Raw genomic sequence first — 21,775 nt, forward strand, 5'->3', positions numbered from 1 at the left:
AGCAACTGCTGAAACATCAGAAATCATGGCTGCCAATGTGAACAATAATGTTGGGAACAATGGGCGTAATAATGGTAATAATGGAGGCGCTGTGGAAGATCAAGCTAATGGCCGAAGCTTGAGAGATTACATTCTCCCTACTCTGACGGGAGTGCAGTCATGTATCAGGCCACCGGCAGTGGATGCAAACAACTTCGAGATCAAACCTGCCATCCTTCAAATGGTGCAGTCTTCAGTTCAGTTTGGTGGTCTCCCTTCTGAAGATCCTAATTTGCATCTCTCTAACTTCATGGAACTTTGTGAAACTTTTAAAGTTAATGGAGTTAGCGACGATGCCATTAGATTGAGGTTGTTTCCATTCTCTCTCAGAGAACGAGCCAAGAGTTGGTTGAATTCTTTGCCACCGAATTCTATTGCTACATGGAATGATCTGGCAACAAAATTCTTGTCAAAGTTCTTTCCTCCAGCAAAGTCTGCAAAGCTGAGAGGAGAAATTAATAATTTCTGCCAACAAGATAATGAATCTCTCCATGAGGCCTGGGAGAGGTTTAAAGATCTGATCAGGAAGTGTCCCCATCATGGTATAGAGAAGTGGATGCTGGTTCACAACTTCTACAACGGGTTGGTTGGTAATACTAGAACTCTAATAGATGCAGCAGCTGGCGGAGCTTTTATGAGAAAGAGTGCTAATGAGGCATATGATCTATTGGAGGAGATGGCTCTAAACAACCAGCAGTGGCCAACTGAAAGGAGTCAATCCAAGAAAGTAGCTGGTGTGTTAGAAGTCGATGCCATCACAAAGTTAACAGCTCAGGTTGAGGCATTGACTAAAATCATTGCAGGGCAAGCTAAGCAAGCCCAAATTGTTTGTGAGTTATGTGGAGGAAGTCATCACTTTTCGGAGTGCCAAGCAGATGTGGATGATTTGCCAATGGATGAAGCTAAGGCCATTGGGAATTTTTCACAGAACAACAACAACAACAATTATGGGTTCAACCAGAATAACAACCGAAGAAATAGTGGGTTCTATCAACAAAGAAATCAGAACCAACAGTTTAATCAGCAACAATCCTCTGGTGGAAGTTCTAGTTTGCAGACAGATTTACTGCTCCAATTCATGACTGAAACTAGATCTTCAATTAAAGACCTGCAGACTCAGATGGGCCAGCTAGCAACTCAGGTAGCAACCCGCCCTCAAGGAAATTTGCCTAGCACCACTGAAGTTAATCCTAAAGAAAACTGCAAGGCAATTACCCTGAGGAGCGGTAAGAAGTATAATGGGCCTGAGTTACCACAACCAGTTGAGGTAGATGTAGAAATAAATGCTCAACCAGTGCCAACACCAACACCGACAGCAGAGAAGGCTACTGATAGCCCAACACCACCACAACAGTCTCCACCGATTAGTATTGATCATCATGTAAAGATACCATATCCTCAGAGGCTGAGAAAGTCAAGCTTAGACAAGCAGTTCACCAAGTTTCTAGAAGTCTTCAAAAGACTTCACATTAACATTCCTTTTGCTGAAGCTCTAGAGCAGATGCCAAGTTATGTGAAGTTTATGAAGGAAATTTTGTCAAAGAAGAGGAAGATGGAAGACTATGAGACAGTGGCTCTAACTGAAGAGTGTAGCGCTATTCTACAGAAGAAACTCCCTCCAAAACTCAGAGATCCAGGGAGTTTCACTATTCCTTGTACTATTGGTAAAATTGAAGGGATAAATGCACTATGTGATTTGGGAGCCAGTATTAACTTAATGCCCTTGTCAGTGTTCAAAAGATTGCAGCTAGGTGAAGCAAAGCCAACTACTGTAACTCTTCAATTGGCAGATCGATCGCTAGCTCACCCTAGAGGAGTCATTGAGGATGTGTTAGTAAAGGTGGACAAGTTCATCTTCCCAGCTGATTTCATTGTTCTGGATATGGAAGAAGACAGTAATGTTCCTATCATTCTGGGGAGACCTTTCTTGGCAACAGGGAAAGCACTAATTGATGTTCAGAAAGGAGAGTTAAAGCTAAGGGTACAAGGAGATGAAGTTGTATTTAATGTACTCAAAGCAATGACCTATCCTACAGCTAGTGACAACTGTTTTGCAATTGATGTGGTGGATCAGTTGGTGGAGACAAAGACACATGCTGAAGATCCTCTTAATCTGACTTTGGTACAAGAAGAGGTGGTAGAACAAGATGGTAAGGAAGCTTTTGAATATGCTATGTGGCTCGATTCTTATGGACCGCTGAATAGAAAGTATTATGAAGAGTTAGGAGTCATACCAACAAAGCCTACCCCATCTACTGAAAAGCCTCCTCAACTAGAGTTAAAAGTCCTACCAGAGCATCTCAGGTATGAATATTTGGGTGAAAATAAGACACTTCCTGTTATTGTGGCTTCTTCCCTATCTTCTGTAGAGACAGATAAGCTATTACGGGTTTTAAGGAAGCATTCAAAAGCCATTGGATGGACTTTAGCAGATATTAAAGGGATCAGCCCTTCAACTGTAATGCATAGAATCTTAATGGAGGAAGGAGTGAAACCAACCATTGATGCACAACGTAGATTGAATCCACCAATGAAGGAGGTTGTCAGAAAAGAAGTTTTGAAGTGGTTAGATGCCGGGGTAGCGTATCCTATTTCAGACAGTAAATGGGTGAGTCCAGTTCAAGTTGTTCCAAAGAAAGGAGGGATGACGGTGGTGAAGAATGAGAAGAATGAACTCATCCCAACTAGAACTGTCACGGGATGGAGAATTTGCATTGACTACCGAAAACTCAACAAGGCCACAAGAAAAGATCACTTTCCACTCCCATTCATTGATCAGATGTTAGACAAGTTGGCAGGACAAGAGTACTATTGTTTCCTTGATGGATACTCAGGGTATCACCAAATAGCTATAGCACCGGAGGATCAAGAGAAAACAACATTCACATGTCCATATGGTACTTTTGCTTTTCGACGAATGCCATTTGGGCTATGTAATGCTCCAGCAACATTTCAGAGGTGTATGATGGCTATATTTTCTGATTTGATAGAAAAGTGCATCGAGGTGTTCATGGATGATTTTTCAGTGTTTGGCTCATCGTTTGACCAATGTCTGAGTAACTTGGAGTTGGTTTTAGCAAGATGTGAAGACTCTAATTTGGTGCTGAACTGGGAAAAGTGCCATTTCATGGTTACAGAAGGAATAGTCTTTGGGACATAAAATCTCAAAAGAAGGTATTGAGGTTGACAGAGCCAAAGTATCTACAATTGAGAACTTGCCTCCTCCAATTTCAGTGAAGGGAGTTCGAAGCTTTTTGGGTCATGCCGGGTTTTATAGAAGATTCATCAAAGATTTCTCCAAAGTGGCCAAACCGCTATCCAATCTTCTTGCTAGTGGAGTTCCTTTTGAATTTGGGAAAGATTGTCTTGAAGCATTCCAAATTCTCAAGGAGAAGTTAATCTCAGCACCGATTGTGACTACACCAAACTGGGAACTACCTTTTGAAATCATGTGCGATGCAAGTGACTATGCTATTGGAGCAGTCTTAGGACAACGGGTTGACAAGGTATTCAGAACCATTTATTATGCAAGCAAAACCTTGAATGATGCCCAACTAAATTACGCTACTACAGAAAAAGAGATGCTGGCCATAGTATTTGCATGTGACAAATTTCGACCCTACTTAATTGGTAATAAAGTGATAGTGTATACAGACCATTCAGCAATCAAGTACTTGATGACTAAGAAGGATGCCAAACCACGACTGATTCGCTGGGTTCTTCTTTTGCAAGAATTTGATCTAGATATAAAAGACAAGAAGGGTACTGAGAACTTGGTGGCAGATCACTTGTCAAGACTAGAGCTGGAAGAAAGTCAGAATACAAAAGAGGTACAAATAAATGAACAATTTCTAGATGAACAACTCTTTAGTGTGAGGGAAAGTCCGATGGTACCATGGTATCTTGATTATGTCAACTTCTTGGGCGCTTGATATCACTCCTCCTGAGCTATCTCGTCAACAACTAAAGAAGTTCTTTTCTGAGGTGAAACATTATTATTGGGAAGAGCCAATCCTCTACAAGCACTGTGCAGATCAGATAATAAGAAGGTGTGTGCCTGAAGAGGAGATGTATTCTATTCTTAATCACTGTCATGCTTTACCATGTGGGGGACACTTCAGTGGAACTAGAACAGCTGCCAAGGTGTTGCAAAGTGGATTCTTTTGGCCAACGCTTTTCAAAGATGCTAGTACTTTTGTGAAGGCATGTGATCGTTGTCAGCGTACAGGAAACATCTCAAGGAGAAACGAAATGCCTTTGACAGGAATCTTGGAAGTTGAATTGTTTGATGTATGGGGGATAGATTTTATGGGTCCTTTTCCTTCATCGTTTAGCAATTTATACATCCTATTAGCTGTGGATTATGTGTCAAAATGGGTGGAAGCTGCAGCCACACCAGCTAATGATGGTAAAACAGTCCTTCGGTTCCTTCAAAAGAATATATTCACTCGGTTTGGAACTCCCCGAGCAATCATAAGCGATGAAGGGAGTCACTTTTGCAACAAACAATTCGAAGCACTCCTCTCGAGATATGGTGTTCGTCATAGAACAGCTCTACCTTATCATCCGCAAAGTAATGGCCAAGCTGAGATTTCTAACCGGGAAATAAAGATGATTCTGGAGAAAACGGTGCAGAGATCAAGGAAAGATTGGTCAAGAAAGTTGGATGACGCATTGTGGGCTTATAGAACAGCGTTCAAGACGCCAATCGGGATGTCACCATATCGGTTGGTGTTTGGAAAGGCGTGTCATCTACCGGTAGAGCTAGAACACAAGGCGTATTGGGCAATGAGAACTCTAAACATGGACTTAAAAGCTGCTGGGCAGAAAAGACTACTACAGTTGGATGAGTTGGAAGAATTTCGAAATGAAGCATATGAGAACGCCAAGATTTACAAGGAAAGAACTAAGAGATGGCACGACAGAAATCTAGTCAGAAAAGAGTTTCAACCTGGTCAACAAGTTCTACTCTTTAACTCAAGGCTAAAGTTGTTTCCTGGTAAATTAAAATCAAGGTGGTCAGGGCCATTTACGGTGATCAAAGTGTTTCCCTACGGAGCAGTGGAACTAAAAGGTGAAAGTCCTAATACTTTCAAAGTGAATGGACAACGATTAAAGCTCTACTTGGGGGGTCAATTTGATCAAACCAAGTCCGCCATGATTCTGGCGCCACTTTGAAGATCTCGATCAACGTCTAGCTGAGCGACGATAAAGTTAGCGCTAATTGGGAGGCAACCCAAGTGTTCTTTTGATTTAGTTGAACTCTCTTTAAGTTTACTTTTATTTTTCTTGATGTTCATTCTGTTTCGTTACTGAAAAAAAAAAAAAAAAAAAAAATATTTTTTGGTTTTTGGTCGGTGGCCGCGGCCATGAAATGTACGGCCGCGGCCGAATTGTTTTACGAAAGATGAGTATTTTGGAGGATTCTCGCCGCGGCGAGGCTGCTGTGTCGCCGCGGCGAGATAAGACTTCCAGAATGACCCATAAATACACGGATTCTCGCCGCGGCGAGGCTACATGGTCGCCGCGGCGAGAATGGTCAGATGGCCTTTTTAAACCCCAATTCCCTAACATTTCAAATCAAACCCCACACTCAAACCCTAACTTCTCCCAGCCGAAAACACCATTCCTCACCATTTTTTTTCTTCATCTAATCCCACTCAAACTCCTTTTTCATCAAATCTAACCAAAAACTTTCATCAACAATCATCCTAAACCCTTCTTTCTCACATTAAACACTATTTCCCACTTAAAAATCCATTCCAAAATCCCTAAACCTCACCCAAATTTCAGAAAAATCACTATTCATCTTCTTCTTCCCTAAAGCTTCAAGGTTCTCATCAATGGAGGTTGACTAAAGAGTGATTTTCATTGAGGTATTGATTCTAAGACTTCCATTCCAATTTTTATTGAAAAATTTCTGAATTTGTTGGATAGTTTTGAATTATTTGGTGGATATTTGGGATTTTTGCTATATACATTGTTGAAATTGATTGTGTGAATAGAATTGGGTTAAATTGAAAGGGATTTTAATCCCGGGAAGTCAATTTTTAAGGGGAAGTGCTGTCAAAATTTTGAAAAATCTTGAAAGTTAGAAAAAAATTTGGGAGTTATGGGTCCAAAGAGGTCAAGGGTCAATGAAGAGGGAGCTTCATCATCCAACCCATCTAGGGGACGCCCTAACCTTGATAGAGTTAGGTTTGCCAACGTGGAGGCTCAAGAGAGGTTTTTAAAATTGAAAGATAGGGCGTTCATTGAAGATAGAGGGATAGACATAGTCAACCTAAGCCAAACTGCCAATATTCCCCCTGCTTTTGCATCTATTAGGGATCAAATCCTACAGAGGCAGTGGACTAAGTTCGTCGATGTCACTGAGCGTGGTAATCAAACTCTAGCTTTGGAATTTTTAGCCAACTGGCCTGAAAGAGAAGAGGGCAAAGTTAGAGTTAGGGGGGTTAGAGTGCTTTCTGCGAAGTAGAAGCTATTCATGCCCTTTATGATCTCCAAACTTTCACGTATGAAGAACAGCAATTGAAACAACAATTCTATAATAGAAGTACGAATTATGTGGATATGGCTGAGACTCTAGGGTATCCTGGCCTTAGGTTCCATGAGCTTAGTGGAGTACCATACCAATTATACCGATGTGAACTCAATCCAGTGGCCAAGGCTTGGCTATACTTTGTTAGTGCAAGGCTGCTCCCCAACAAGCATTTTTCTGATGCTCAAATGGACAGACTTAAATGGGTTTACGGTATTATGAAAGGGTATAATCTGAATGTGGGGGATATTGTTCGAACAACCTTTGATATTATGGTTGAGGGATCTTCCGGTGGAGGACTGGGGTTGGCTGGAATAATCACTGACCTCTGTGAGAAACATGGAGTACCACAGTACTCATATGATACAAAGGTACCGCCCCAGCGTCCTATTACTTTGGCGACTGTTCTGCGCTTCAAACCTCCTCACCCTCATGGTCAACCGCCAGTTCAAGGAGGTCCTCCGGCAAGAGAAGAAGAGGAACGTGAGGACATCGAACCACCACGTCTTGTCGGGCCTCTTGACCCTGCCATGCAGTACACTCACAATCAGCTGAATTATCTGATTCAGCAGAACATTCATATGCAGAATTACATGGCCCAGAGGAGTATCTTCGATGAGCAGCAGGTGGCTCAATTGAACACCCTTGTCACGAGGATGAACATCGGTGTGGATGATCCAAACTATTTTCCCATGCCACCCCGTTTCAACCCGTATGACCAGCCACCGCCGCCGAACCCCTTTTAAGGGGCTCAGGTAAGTTTCTTTCCTCCTGGTTTATTTTCACACATTGGGGACAATGTGCATTTTAGTTTGGGGGGGGGAAACTTAATCTATTTTTTTTCGCGTTTATTTGTTTTAGTTTAGTTTGTTTTAGTTTTTTTTAGTCTTGCGTGATAGCTAAATTGAAAAATGGATTGAATTGTTGTTATTCACTTGTGCAATGGATTGAAACATAACTGTGTGCTTGACTTGCAACTGTTTGAATTAAATTGGATGTGTGCTAGGAAGTGATTCATGTAGGTTTAAAACATTTGCTATTCTCACATATCACTTGTGTTCTATTTGGATTGTGGAATGATTGATTGAACATGGAATAGAATTTGTTTGACATACTCTCTTGAAGCGAAATCCTTGATGATTTTTGTTTGGAAAATGATTTAGGCAAATTTTCTTTGGATCGATTGAGCCTTTCAAGCCTACCTGAAAAAAATTTTCCTTAGTATACCCAAAGTTGAGCCTTAGCCTGTTTTAAAATTTTTCACCACTTCACGGAGCTGAATTCGTTATTCTAAACTCTTTTTCACCCTGAACATATTTTGTTATGCCATAAGCCTTGAAACAAGTTTGGGGGGGGAATAAGTGCTGTAAGTGAAAAAAAAAATATATATAAAGTGTAGGAATGAGAGATTGAAAAAAAAATAATAAGAATATTGTGTGTTGTGCCTATGAAAAAAAAAAAAAAAAAAATGTGTCTTCTTCAAAAAAGTTAAGAAAATTATGAGGTGCACACACAAGAAAAAAATTGCAATCTCTTATTTCTGTTTTTGGGATATATGGAAAGAAAGCAAAATAAATGTCTAGGCTTGCTTGGTTAATAGTGCTTATGGTATAGTATAGCCTAAATGACTTCTCATCTACCCATGTACCTAAGCCATGTGATTTTAACCGAAAAAGACCTATTGATTCCAGGTAGAAATTTGTCAACATTAGTGGAGAGAGGTATGTCATTCAAACTTATTGATCATGTGTTAGTGGGATGTTGGAAAGTTAGAACAGTTGTGATATTGATGGGAATTGCGATGCTTTATGTTTGTATGAATTACTTACTTGTAAACTGCACATTCAACTTAGTTCTTAGAGTTGGCAAGTTGAAATTCTGGTTATTGAAGGATTGAAGTTGTGCAGGTGGTGGTAACAATTTAATTGTTGGAAAGTTCAGCTATCATTTTTAGTTTTTTTTAGTTTAGTCTTAGTTTACTCGGGGACGAGTAAAGAGTCAGTTTGGGGGAGTTTGTTAGGCTATTTTTAGCCTATGTTATGGATCCGATTTATGTGCATTCTTAGCTGTGTTGGGACGGAATTACGCTTGTTTTCTATGTTTTCAGGTTCTTTGGAGTAAAAGAGGTCTCGGGTGCATAAATTCACTGAAAAACGTGCTGAGCCGAAGAAAAACTTCATTTTATGAGTTTTTGCATATCTGGCCGCGGCGATGAAGAGTCTCGCCGCGGCGAGATACGAGAAACAGAAAGTGCCTAATTTTGGCACATTCTCGCCGCGGCGAGAGGAAGTGTCGCCGCGGCGAGATCCCGTACGGACCGGGGGTAATTTCGTCCATCGAACCCTAAATTTCAAGTATAAATAGAAAACTGCGATTGGAAGTCAGGGAGAGCGATTTGGAACCCTAAAACACAGCTGAGAGCGGCAGGAAGAGCGTAGAGATTCAAGTGAAGATCCAGAATTCACCCTTAAACAGTTCTTTTCTTTATTCCTCTTTAATTTATTAATGTTGAATATTGCTATAGGAATGGTTATGGATTTGTTTCTGAACTAAATTTCCCATTTAGGGAGGATGATGATTGTTGTTTAATGTTTTCCTAGTTAATGTTTAATTACCATTCCTCAATTCTTGTGTGTGTGAAATTATCTTAATTTGTGTTTAATTTCATGTTTAAGATTGATCACCTTGTGCATGCTCTATGATCTCAATTCAAAATCTGAAAAGTGAGAATTGAGAATGCTAAAATTAAGATAATCGATGTTCTATGTGAAACGAAAGTATTTACATGACTTATGTGACGAGTAGATTATTGCTTAATGCTGATTTCATGTTAGTTTAATTAAGGAATTAATTAAATAACATGTGATTTAGAATCTAGAAGATCTGAAAGGAGCTAGGTTATTTTATAATCTGTCATTCACCCCAGGAATAGGATAGTAATTAATCATTAACAATTTGGGTAAACAACAACAGGATTCTCCTCCCTATTGTCTCATCTTGCTCAACTTTAAACTGTGTTATTAAGTTTTCTGAATTTCTTTCGAATTTTACTGTTTTTAAACCATAATTACTTTTGATTTACCGAATAGAATCATAAGTATAATTTAGTGGTACTTAATCCAATTCCCTGTGGGATCGACCTCACCTGTGTGAGATTTTACTACTTGATTGCGTATACTTGCGTAGCATTTAAAAATATAGCAACAATCTTGCGAACTGATAGGGGTGGAGAAATAGTTAGTAGATATGCAGTTCAAAGATCATTAAATTGATTTTTGAATTATATCCAAACTTACCTCCCTAGAAATTTCGAGTTGCATATTGATGATTAGTTACTAGTCGTTGCCTAAATCCTTCTATTGTAATACAATTTCAGAATGATGTAATGGTTGGGTACTTAATGTAAATCATTACTAGATTCATGGATGACCTAATCAAAATCTTAAGAAAAGCTAGAACTGTTAACCATGGTTTGTTAGCTATTCTAAGTGATTAGGGGTGGACCATCCCATAGTCAATAGATAAGAAAGTGTTTGTTCAAACAAATACTACTTTTCTAAGATAATGACTAAGTCTGAAAAATAAAGTAGCAAATAAAGGAGATATTTATTTCTTGATTCCAAAAGTGTTCTATCATCTTATTTGACATATGATGATCCCACTGGCTCTGTTGTCTTATCACAACCGAAGAGATCAATACCATTTAGTTTTCTTAGATATAATTCACGGTACCTTGTTGTAGTGGGAGAGTTTCTAGGAACTCAACTTCTTATGACTTGGGAGACACTAGTGATTAAAATCCATTGTGAGTTTAAACAAGTAATGGATTGTCAAGATAAGAAACTAAGAAGAAAAGCCAATAGAACTATGGTTTAATCCATTCACATGGAATAACCTAAAGTTTTCTATTACAAGGACATAAAAGGAAATTTTAGTTAATAAGTCTATTCTATGGACTTAACAAACTTCCTGTTCCTAGTATTATAGGTTTGAGTTTATCTAAACCTATGGCTTGTGGTATACCTGGTAATTACTTACTCTAATGCAAGCAACTTACTTTAGTAAGATGCTGAAGCATTTTCTTTCTAATGGCAATCTATAGAGGCTTCGCAACTTCTTAGGTATAGATTTTATTTATCTAAGGAAAAGTCTCAACTATTCCAGAAAAGATAAAGCCACCATGAAAGAATTCCTTAAATCAACAGTGAGAGGTATTAGATATGCTTTTCTATGCCTTAGACCAGACACCTGCTGTTGAGTGGGAGTAATGAGTAGGTATCAGATTAATCCAGGAGAAGAACATTGGAAGACAATCAAGTAAATCTTAAGATAAAGAAGACGAACTATATGTTAGTCTATAAGGGTGTGTTTAAAACTCTTAGACTACACCATATCAGATTTCGAAATTTGCCTTTGTGCTAGAAAACCTTTCTGATAAGATGGTGATTACTCTGGGGGTGAAATAGTGATTTTGGAGAAGTGTAAAAACCTATCTGAAGTCTCTAGGTCTACCAGAGAGGGACTGAATGTAAAAGTTGCAGGAAAGGTACTTATTCAGCCTAAGGAAAGTTCTATACATCTTTGGCACCATTCCAAATTGCCTTAACTACTAGTGTTATTTCCTGATTAACCAAAAGTAGTTGCCAAAGATATAGAATCCAGTATCCCAAGAGAGTAGACATATAGAGAGGAATTTCACATTATCAATGATTTTGTGATTGAAGGAAGAGTAATGGTGGAGAAAAGGTTGTGTTTAATTCAACCTTTCCGGTCCTATTACGAGGAGTTTACTACTACTACACTTGATTTGTATATCAAGGTGTTGAGATTATTTGAAACGCACTTTTTGTTTTATATTAGTGCAAGTGGGAGTTTGTTGGGTTTTATGCCCTAAATAAAACTCATTTCAATATAATCAGATTTACTTATTAATATAGATCAGAAATAACATTTAATGTTGCATGGTTCACATGATTTATTTCATGATTATATGTACATAATGTATGAATTCATCTGAAACCCTTTTCACATACTTGATCCTGTTTATTGTGCTGTCAACACATTGGAAAGTAAACATGACTATGTGAATAAAGTTTCCTAGATTTATCAGACACAGGGTTTTACTGATATGATAATCTACAACAAGAGTTTACTTGCATTTGGAGAAATGCTATGTTCTTTCCAGAGCATTGGTTAAAGTAAAACTCAGGTTGGATGCATGGAGTATGCATCGGAAGGGACCGATATTGAACTTTGACTTAGATTTATTAAACTTACCGTAATATCTATTCAAGTCAATATCGCGTAGTTGATCCTAGATCAAATGATCTTAATCCTGTTATGATTAGGCTCAATCTTGAAAGGCTATTCCTGTTTTTTGATTTGTTAGTTAAGCCTACTTTTAGGTCAGGGTGATACGTACATTTTGGGAACACGGTAGTGCAATTGAGTGGGAGCGCTAACATAAACATGAAATCTATAGCTTCTATCTGGCGAATAGTAAGCAAAGGATGATCTCCTCCGAGCTTGACCAAACGAACATAAATGGTGGAGTACTCATTTCACATAAGCTGAAATATCATTTATACGGGGTCAAGTGTTTTAAGGAAAAAATACATTTTAGGGTGTAACGGTAATTTAATCCCTTTACAGTGTAGATCATTCATATAGAGGATCAGTGATCACATTAGGATTATAACAATGAATAATTAATGATGTGTCTATATGGTGGAACATATAGAGCATTCTATATAACTGAGAGTGCAATTCTAAGTTCTATGCGTGGATTCAACGAAGAATTAATAAGTTAGTGAATTTTAGTGCTAAATTCTTGATCTACTTATTGAAAGCTCGGTTATATAGACCCATGGTCCCCGCAGTAGTTGAGATAATATTGCTTGTAAGACTCATATAATTGGTTTTGATTAATCAATTATAATTCTCAAATTAGACTATGTCTATTTGTGAATTTTTCACTAAGTAAGGGCGAAATTGTAAAGAAAGAGTTTTAGGGGCATATTTGTTAATTATGATACTTTGTATGGTTCAATTAATAAATATGATAAATGGCAATATTATTTAATAATTATTTATAGTTATTAAATAGTTAGAATTGGCATTTAAATGGTTGAATTAAAAAATTGGCGTTTTTGAGAAAATCAGATGCTGAAAAGATAAAACTGCAAAATTACAAAAAGTGAGGCCCAAATCCACTATGTATGGCCTGCCACTTTTGTAGGAAATTTAAACTGATATTTTCATTATTTTAATACTAAATAATTCAAACCTAACCCTAGTGGAATGCTATAAATAGATAGTGAAGGCTTCAGGAAAATTACACTAAATTGTCTACACTTCTGATTCAGAAAAAACTAAGCCTCTCTCTCTCTCTCCCTATCTTTAGCTGCCACTTCTCTCTTCTTTTCTTCTTCAATATTTCAAAATTCTTAGTGTGAGAGTAGTGCCCACACACAGCAAGTGATACCTCAATCATAGTGAGGAAGATCGTGAAGAAAGACTTTCAGCAAGAAGGAGTTTCAACATGAAAGATTCAGAGAAAGAGAGCCAGCAGGTTCAGATATTGATAATGCTCTGCTAAAGAAAGGAATCAAGGGCTAGATATCTGAACGGAAGGAGTCATATTATTCCGCTGCACCCAATGTAAGGTTTCCTAAACTTTATATGTGTTTATTTCATCGTTTTAGAAAGTTCATATTTAGGGTGTTAATAAACATACTTGTGAGTAGATCTAAGATCCTGGTAAAATAAAATTCCAACAGCGTGCGCACGGGCCTTCGAGCCGCTCGAACACGCACGCCCATTCAGACAGAATTGACTGAGTTTTCTCGCACATGCCTTGTCTAAACAAGCTGCCTGTGCCGAGCATTCTCGGTCAGGATAGGCTGCGTGCAGCCTCTGTCTTTGCCCATTCCTCCCCATACGCGCGCGCAGGGGTATGCATTGCATACCCCTGTGCCTCAAACTTATTTTCTTCATATCTTTTAATTCAAAAATCATTTTTCATTGAAACAAAAGCTAATTTTTGGTAGAATTTTGTGTAGAATCTGAATTTTCAATTAAAAATCTAATTGTCAGAATAAAATTATTTTTTTTATTTATTTAATTAATTAAAATTAGTTTTAGATATTAGTAGGCTTTGAATTTTGAAAATTTGATTTCTCACTAAAAGAGTCTTATGGTTAATTTTGAAATTTTAGATTATTTTATTTATTTTAATTATAAGATCAGATATTACATTTTATTTATTAAATTTGAATGATCTTACTTAGATATTTAATTTTTTTTTTTAAATAATCTTGTTCAAATTTCAAAATTTGCTAACCATATCATATTTATTTTCAAATTTGTTATTTTTGAAATATATTTTATTAATTAAAATTATAAGATTAGGAATATGTTAGTTTAATATTTTATCTTATTAGATATTTTTTTTATTAAAATTATATTTTGGAAAAAATAACATGAAGATTTGAAAAGTTGGTTAGTATAGGTTTGAAAAGAAATTTTAGAGTTTCAAACAATAAATTTGTCAAACTTATTTAATTTTAATTTTTTTTTAATAAAATTAGAAATATTCCAACCATATAAAAATATCTTATTTTTTAAGTAGTTTATTTTTGTAATATTTAGATTTATTAAATTATAAGAGTATGAATATAATATTAGGAATATCTAAATTTAAAATTCAAGATATTTTATTATATTATCTTATTAGGAATTTAAATAAATTTAAATTTTGAATAAACTTGCAATTTAAAAAGTTGGTTAGATATTTTTTTTTAAGTTAAAATTTAGGAAATTTAGGAGTTTGTTAAGTTTTGAATTTTTTTTCAAATATTCTATAACAACATAAATTTAAATTCTAGTTAAGATATTTATTTTAAATTTTAATTTTTTTAAATTTAAAATTGAGATATTTTAACCTACTTTCCAGATTTTTCCAAATCAGTTACTTGTTTTGGTTTGTTTGATTATTATTTTATTATATATTCAAAAATTTTTTTACACACCTATTATTTATTTGATTTAAATTTCTATGATTAACTTGTTTACAGATCCAATGATCTGATTTTAATCATAGTCCAATTGTCAATAGATCTTATAAATAATTTGTAACAGGTAAATTTTGCATTTCTTTCATCTGTGTAAACCTAGTAACATGATATGGCCCATCCAAATCATTTGACATGTGTGAGCCTATGTGTTAGCTTATTGGGCTTAGATGCATATAGGAAGTCCATTTAAGTTTTCCTAAGTAAATAAACTAGGTTGCTAAAATAAAATTTCACTTAGGTAATTTTATTTAGGCCCAAAGAATTGGGCTTATTCAATTAATAACAATTATTTATTTAAAGGTTAAATTCCTCTCCTTTGGGCCTTGTGTGAGAGTTAGGGGGCCAATTGCAGTGGGTACGACATACTGAACCTAGCCCTCCCTCACATGAACCACCCCAATTGTGAAGGCCCATTTGCCTTATTTAAATAATTGTATTAGGTTAATTATATTAGTCTAACCTAATTTAAAATTGAATTAGCAACATAATTAACTTTTAAAATATATGAAAATTTATTTTTCGTTTAATATTTTAAAGTTAATTTTAGAAAAACACTTAGTTAATTGAAATATATTCTAGATAGTTATTTCTAGTACTAGTTATTTTTTTTAATATTTAATTAGGAAAATATTTAAAGTTGAAAATTAATTATTTATTTTAATTAATTTTGAACCAACTTATTTTTAAAAATATTTTTCTAGTATTAAGTTAGAGTTAATAATTAAGTTTCTTTTATACTTAATTATTTAATTCTTCTATTTAATACATTTAATTAAATTCAAAATTAAATATTAAGTTGATTTTCATCATGATACTTAAATATTATTATTTTCATGAAATTTAATTAAATGGAAAATTATTTTAAGTTGGAGATTTTTTTTTTCAAACAACTTAAATTTGAATAATTTTCAAAATATATTTTATTAGTCATTTTTCGAAATTGCATTTACAATGCAGAGAAATTTTAATTTTTTTTTTTGAAAAATAGATTAAAGTTGAAAATTAATTATTTATTTTAATTAATTTTGGACCAACTTAAATCAATGATTTTTTCATTTAATGATTAATTAAAATAAATGAACTAAAATATATTATAATTAGAAAATGAATTAATTAGTCAATGAAAGTCTAGATAGATATTATCTATTTTGCTTAAATTATTTTTCTAGTAATATTTAATTAAATAGAAAATTAATATTTAAGTTGATTTTCATCATGATATTAAAATATTTTAAATTTTCTTAATATTTAATTAAATAGGAAAATTATATTTTTAGTTGAAAATTAATTTTTATTAATTAATTTTGGACCAACATAAAATTATAATAATTTTTCAAGATGCAAATATATATTTATAGAAAATTAAATTTGAGTTGTAAATTAATTTAAATTAAATTTAATACAACTTAAACTGAATAATTTTCTAAATATTTATTGAAAATTATTACTCAGATGGAAATAATTCATTTTATTTTCTTATCCATCTAAGTATAATTTTATAAATACTAAATTAAAATTTATATTTAGAATTTTATTCTAAATTAGAAATTTTAATTAAAAAAATATATATTTAAAATAAATATATTACAATAAATATTAGAAGAAAATACTTTTTTAAATAATGAGCTTTATTATTAGGATATTCGATCTCATTTGTTGGTTCTACATAGTTATTGTTTTAGTGAGTAATCCTCCCTAATGGAGGAACGTTCATTAGCAATTTAACACTGTAGAATCTCGAAAGATAAGTACTATTTGTAAGTGTTTATTTTTAGTATAGATCACCCTAATGGTGGCAACTATTAATAAGGCTTACAAAAGTATAAAACAATGGTAGAAGCTCATAAGATAGAATAGCCTTGACTCTCGCCTAAACAGGACAACGCTGGATTCGCATCTTGATCGAATAAAAGGTTGCTAGAATGTTCACCATTTTAGAAGAGCTAACAACTCTATTCAATGGATGGTAGCACTACAAGAATGCCAACTTTTGTCTCCGCTATTGGGTAATTGCACCGGCATTAGTTGACATTTGTCGGCGCAAGTCAACAAAGTCGCCGGCAAAGGAAGTCAAAATTTTTTGCCCACCTCAACCTTTTACCGGCGACTATTTTGGCCGGCAATAGACAATATTGCCGGTGAAATGTACCAATTGCGCCGGCAAACGTTGGAGCCAAACCGCCGAAAGGTGGGAATTGTTGGTTGTGCGGTTGCCACTTTCGTCGGCGCAATTAACTGCGTCGGTAAAACTATTAAGTTAATTTTTTTTTAATATTATTTACTTTTGCCGGTGCCAAACTGCGCCGGTAAAAGTAGGAAAAAAAAGGCGGCCATTTTTCCCTTGCAGTTAAAAAATGTGCGCGCAAAAGTAGGTGGGACTTTTGCCGGCGCACATATATGCGCCGACAAAAGTGGGAACCGTTTGACCCTTGGACACGTTGCATCAGGGTTAAGCTTTTGCCGGCGCACTGAAATTTTTGGCGATCAACTTCCCGCCCAAAGGAAAACGTGTGTGAAAATTTTGTGGGAAACTTTTGCCGGCACACCTAATTGCGCTGGCAAAAGTCCCAACTTAAATGAAACGCTATGTTTTGTGCGTTTTTAAAAGTTGAGGGTTAATAAAGCCAGGGACGAACGCTTCTCCGCCATTTTCTATTTTCTCTTTCTCTCTCTCTTCAACCTTCGCACCTCACCGCCGGTAGCCCCATTTATCCCCCTCCAAACCCCATTTTCACTACCAAATCTTTCTTTCTCTCTTTTTGTTCTTTTTTTTTTCATTTATTTTCCAAAAAAAACATTTATACTGGGACTCCGGCGAGAACGTGTCGCCGCACCTCCGACAACCGCTGCCTGAGCTGCCGCACCTCACCGCCGGTACCCTTTTTTTTTCCTCTATTTTAGTTTTATTTAATTTATTTTTTATTTGTGTATATATAATAATTTTAATTTATTTGTGTATAAAGTTGTGTTTAATTAGTTTTTTAAGTTTATATATGTGTGTAAATTTTTATAGTTTTATGTATATTTTTAGAAATTTGTGTGTATATGTCTATATAAATGTGTATAATAGTTTATATATGTGTATTTGTATATATGTGTAAATATATATACATGGAACACTTCTTAATGGGTATTACCCATGAATGGTTACTAAACAAATTTAGCTATAAATATTAATTTTAAAAATATCAAACCACCAAATTTTGATACAATAACGAATAATTAAATCACAAATTTGAATTTCTATGCTTAATTTAACTACTTAATTAAAAAAAAAATCAAAAAATATCTCTTTTTAAAGCAATCTGGGAGGCTCGAAATGGAGTAATACATGGTACGAGACTCCGCCCTATAACGGAGATCGTCAATTGAGTGCATCGGTCATACAATGAACACTTATCCAGATGGAAACCGAAGAACGAGAAGAGAGGTCATATGCGCATGTCCGAAGCAGGATGGTGGAATTGCTGCACTGATGTGTCAATTCACCCAAACCAATCTTTTGGAGCGGCTGTATTCAGAGATGATCAGGACAGAGTTGTGACTATCTTCGCAGAGAGACTTTGTGCTACGAACCCTCTGTTAGCGGAAGCAACCATTTTGGCCATTGCAGCTGAGTATGCAAGGGTGCATCTGAAGGGGAAGTGGCTTTCCACTGTGACAACGAAGTTGTGGTTGCAAATTGCTCTATCACTTGCAACACGAACCAATTTATTGACATTAAGGGTGCAATAAACCGGTTCAGAAACACGGTCAGGCAACTAGATGATTTCAAGATCAGGAAAATTGACAGGATCTACAACTTTATGGCTCACAACTCTGCGAAGTGGGCTGCTGCAGTTGGGGCTACTGGTGTTCTTGATTTGGGAATCATGGATGAGAATGTGTTCTCTGATGTTCAAGAATGGAATCCTGATTAATGTTGGTATAAGTTTATGTGCCTTCGGGTGTTGTTGGTTCTTATTCAGTTTGGTAGTTGGTAGTGTTGGTAGTTGCTGTTGTTTGTTAGCTAAAAGTTTTTTTGGTTAGTTTTGTGTCTGTTGTACTTTTCGGCTTGGCCGTCTGTTTCAATGAATGGGGTTTAAAACCCCTCCCTTTCACCAAAAAAAAAATGTTCATACAAAAATATTTAACTCAAACTCAACGTTTTCTTTTCTTATTTCTCTTGCTAATTTTTTTTTAATTTTTTTTTTACCGATGGAACAATCTCAGCCCATATGATATAAAAATAAGAGATTTTTTTAATTAAATAAAAAAATTAAGTATAAAAACTCAAAATATTCTAATTTTACCCATTCATGGGTAATACCCATTAAGAGTGCACCCGTTTATATATATATATATGTGTGTGTGTATATATATATAAATATGTGTGTATAAGTATCTATATGTAAATGTATATATATATGTGTGTATTTGTATAAATATGTGTGTATAAGTATATATATGTGTATATGTATATATATGTAAAAGTATTGCTATATGTGTATATGTAATTGTATGTAAAAATATATTAGTGTGTATATATATGTATATATAAAGATATATTGGTAAATGTATATATTTGTGTGTATATATATGTATATATATATAAAAGTATATTTGTGTGTATATATATATGTATTTATATGTGTATATGTAAATGTATATATTACATATACGTAATATATACACATAGTACTATACTTTTAATTTTATTTAGTTAATATTTATTTTTTTGGTAAATAGGTTTTGTGGTATTCCTTTTTTTCGGTGTTTGGCAAAAATCACTTCTCGGCATATTGGAAGGTTAGTATGCCTATGTTATATTATTTATAATATCAAAAAAAAAAGTTTATTTGAAAATGCATATTAGTAGAGTTTGAATATCTTATATATTCATCCATAGTGAAGTAGGTTCTGTGAAAAATATACTGCGGTTGGATGGGGGACAAAATTTAATATGTATGTAAATTATTTTGGTATTGTGTTTGTGATTTTTGTGTAGGTGTTAAAAATTTAAGAATGGTCAATTGTAAAGTGTTATGTTGTCGAATTTTCGGTAGCATAACATTTTCAATTTGATTGTAGATTATATTTAAAAAATAATTAGAACATCATTAATATTATAGATATGATAATAGGTATAATGTAATATGCATGTAAACTGTTTTGGTATTGTGTTTATGATTTTTGTGTAGGTGTTATAAATTTGGGAATGCTCAATTGTAAAGTCTTATGCTGTCGAATTTTCGGTAGCATAACATTTTCAATTTGATTGTAGGTTATGTTTAAAAAATAACTAGAACATCACTAATATTATAGATATGATAATAGGATAAAAACATTGGTAATAGTTTATTTTTGAAAATAATTACAACATCACTTAGTCAATTTAAATTAAAAATTGATAATTTAATTAGTTAAGACTTCAATTGTAACACAACTTTATTTAAATAACTTGGTAATTTTAAAATGTCACAAATTTACTTATTACTAAATAATAATTAGAAACTTTATTAAGTTAAAAAATTGATAAATTAAAAACTTATTAATTAATGTGAAAATTTTCATTTATTTTAGTTATAATGTTACATAAATTGTTAATTAAAAGAAATTAGATAATTAAAAAAATAATTAAAGTTGTGACAAAAAAACTATATTTATCACTAATAGGTGAAATTCATTAATTACGTTAAGTTTTCGTAAATTAAAAAGACCATAATTGAAATGAAAAATTTTTGAATTAAAAATAACATTCAACATTGAATTAATAATAACAATAATAAAAGTACATGTGTGGTACATAAAATAGCATAAGACATTATAAGATAGCATAAGATATTTTAATATAGGATAAAATGAAATTCTTATCCTGAATTGATTTCCTTGGTTATAAACCAAAGATAGGGTAGAACAATTTTGTTTGTATTATCACATAGTGATAATTTATTTCACACACACATTTTTCCTTAGACCCGTTTGGAGAGGCTGAGTCAGTAAGGACTCTTAAATACACTTCTCTAAATTATCCAGGACTTTTATGTCCACATGGATAGTTTGGGCTTGTTTTATACCTATAGTGTGATCTATTGCTCATTTGATTGTTTCTTTGTTAAAGATTTCGGTACACCATCTCGTTGCATGTTCTTGTAAGTTGGCATACTGGGTAATAGTTTGCTTACTTATGAGAACTGTAGCGAGGTGTTGCCATTTTGAAAAAAAAAAGAAGCAATCTTAAGAGAATAGATTGCACTATATGTATATCACAAACCTGAATGGGATAGGTTCTTTACCCTTTTAGAAATGGAGTGACAAGGTGGAGTAGGACACATTTTCAACTTTGATTTAAATTGTGTATTTTCGTATTGTGTAGCAATATGGTGAGCGATAGAAGCTTGATGACTTCAAACAAACGATCTGTAAAGTTTCGTAGGGGTGTGGATGAGTTTGTTGGAGTTGCTCGAATGCAATTAAATTCTGTCAGAGTTACACGATGCCCTTGCATGAGATGTATGAATGTGAACTTTGAAACTCCCGATACTATTAGGGTACATCTGTTTGTGCACGACATCCAACGATCGTACACGACCTGGTATTTTCATGGGGAGTCGTTCACGCAACCGGCTGTAGAAATATTAGACAATGAAGAAGAAGAAATGGCAGATGTAATGGCGGATATTTTAAGAGAAGATCCTAGTTTTGACGATCCAAGTTCTACCACTGCTTCCTTTAATGAGCCCCCTGTGAATGGTGGTGAAAAGTACGATGATTTGTTCAAGGATATGGAAACTGAATTGTACCTGGGTTGCAAAAAATCAGCGCTCAACGCTTTGGTGAAGCTGATGCACTGCAAAGTTCTCAATAAGTGGAGTAACCATTCTTTTGATATGTTACTCGGCATATTGATTGAGTTATTTCCAGTGGGTAAAAATTTACCCAAGTCCCATTACGAGTCGAAGATAAAATTGTTTAACCTTGGTTTGGGTTACCAAACCATTGATGTATGCAAGTATAATTGTTCCTTATTTTGGAAAGAGAATGAAAAAAAAAAGAAGTATGTCCGATTTGTGGCGAGAGTCGTTGGAAAAAGAGAAAGGGATAAAGAAAAAAAGTTGCTAGAAAAGTTTTGCAGTACTTT

General features: G+C 34.5%; 1 non-coding gene across 1 annotated transcript; it reads right to left on the reverse strand.

The window, feature by feature from the left end:
• Positions 1-478: 478 nt before the first annotated feature.
• On the reverse strand, positions 479-585 carry LOC115708376 (small nucleolar RNA R71). The gene has a single exon (XR_004009876.2). It is a non-coding gene; the product is annotated as a small nucleolar RNA R71 (small nucleolar RNA).
• Positions 586-21,775: the final 21,190 nt, after the last annotated feature.

The sequence above is a fragment of the Cannabis sativa genome, chromosome 1, assembly GCF_029168945.1.
Source record: "Cannabis sativa cultivar Pink pepper isolate KNU-18-1 chromosome 1, ASM2916894v1, whole genome shotgun sequence".
NCBI classification, from domain to species: domain Eukaryota; kingdom Viridiplantae; phylum Streptophyta; class Magnoliopsida; order Rosales; family Cannabaceae; genus Cannabis; species Cannabis sativa.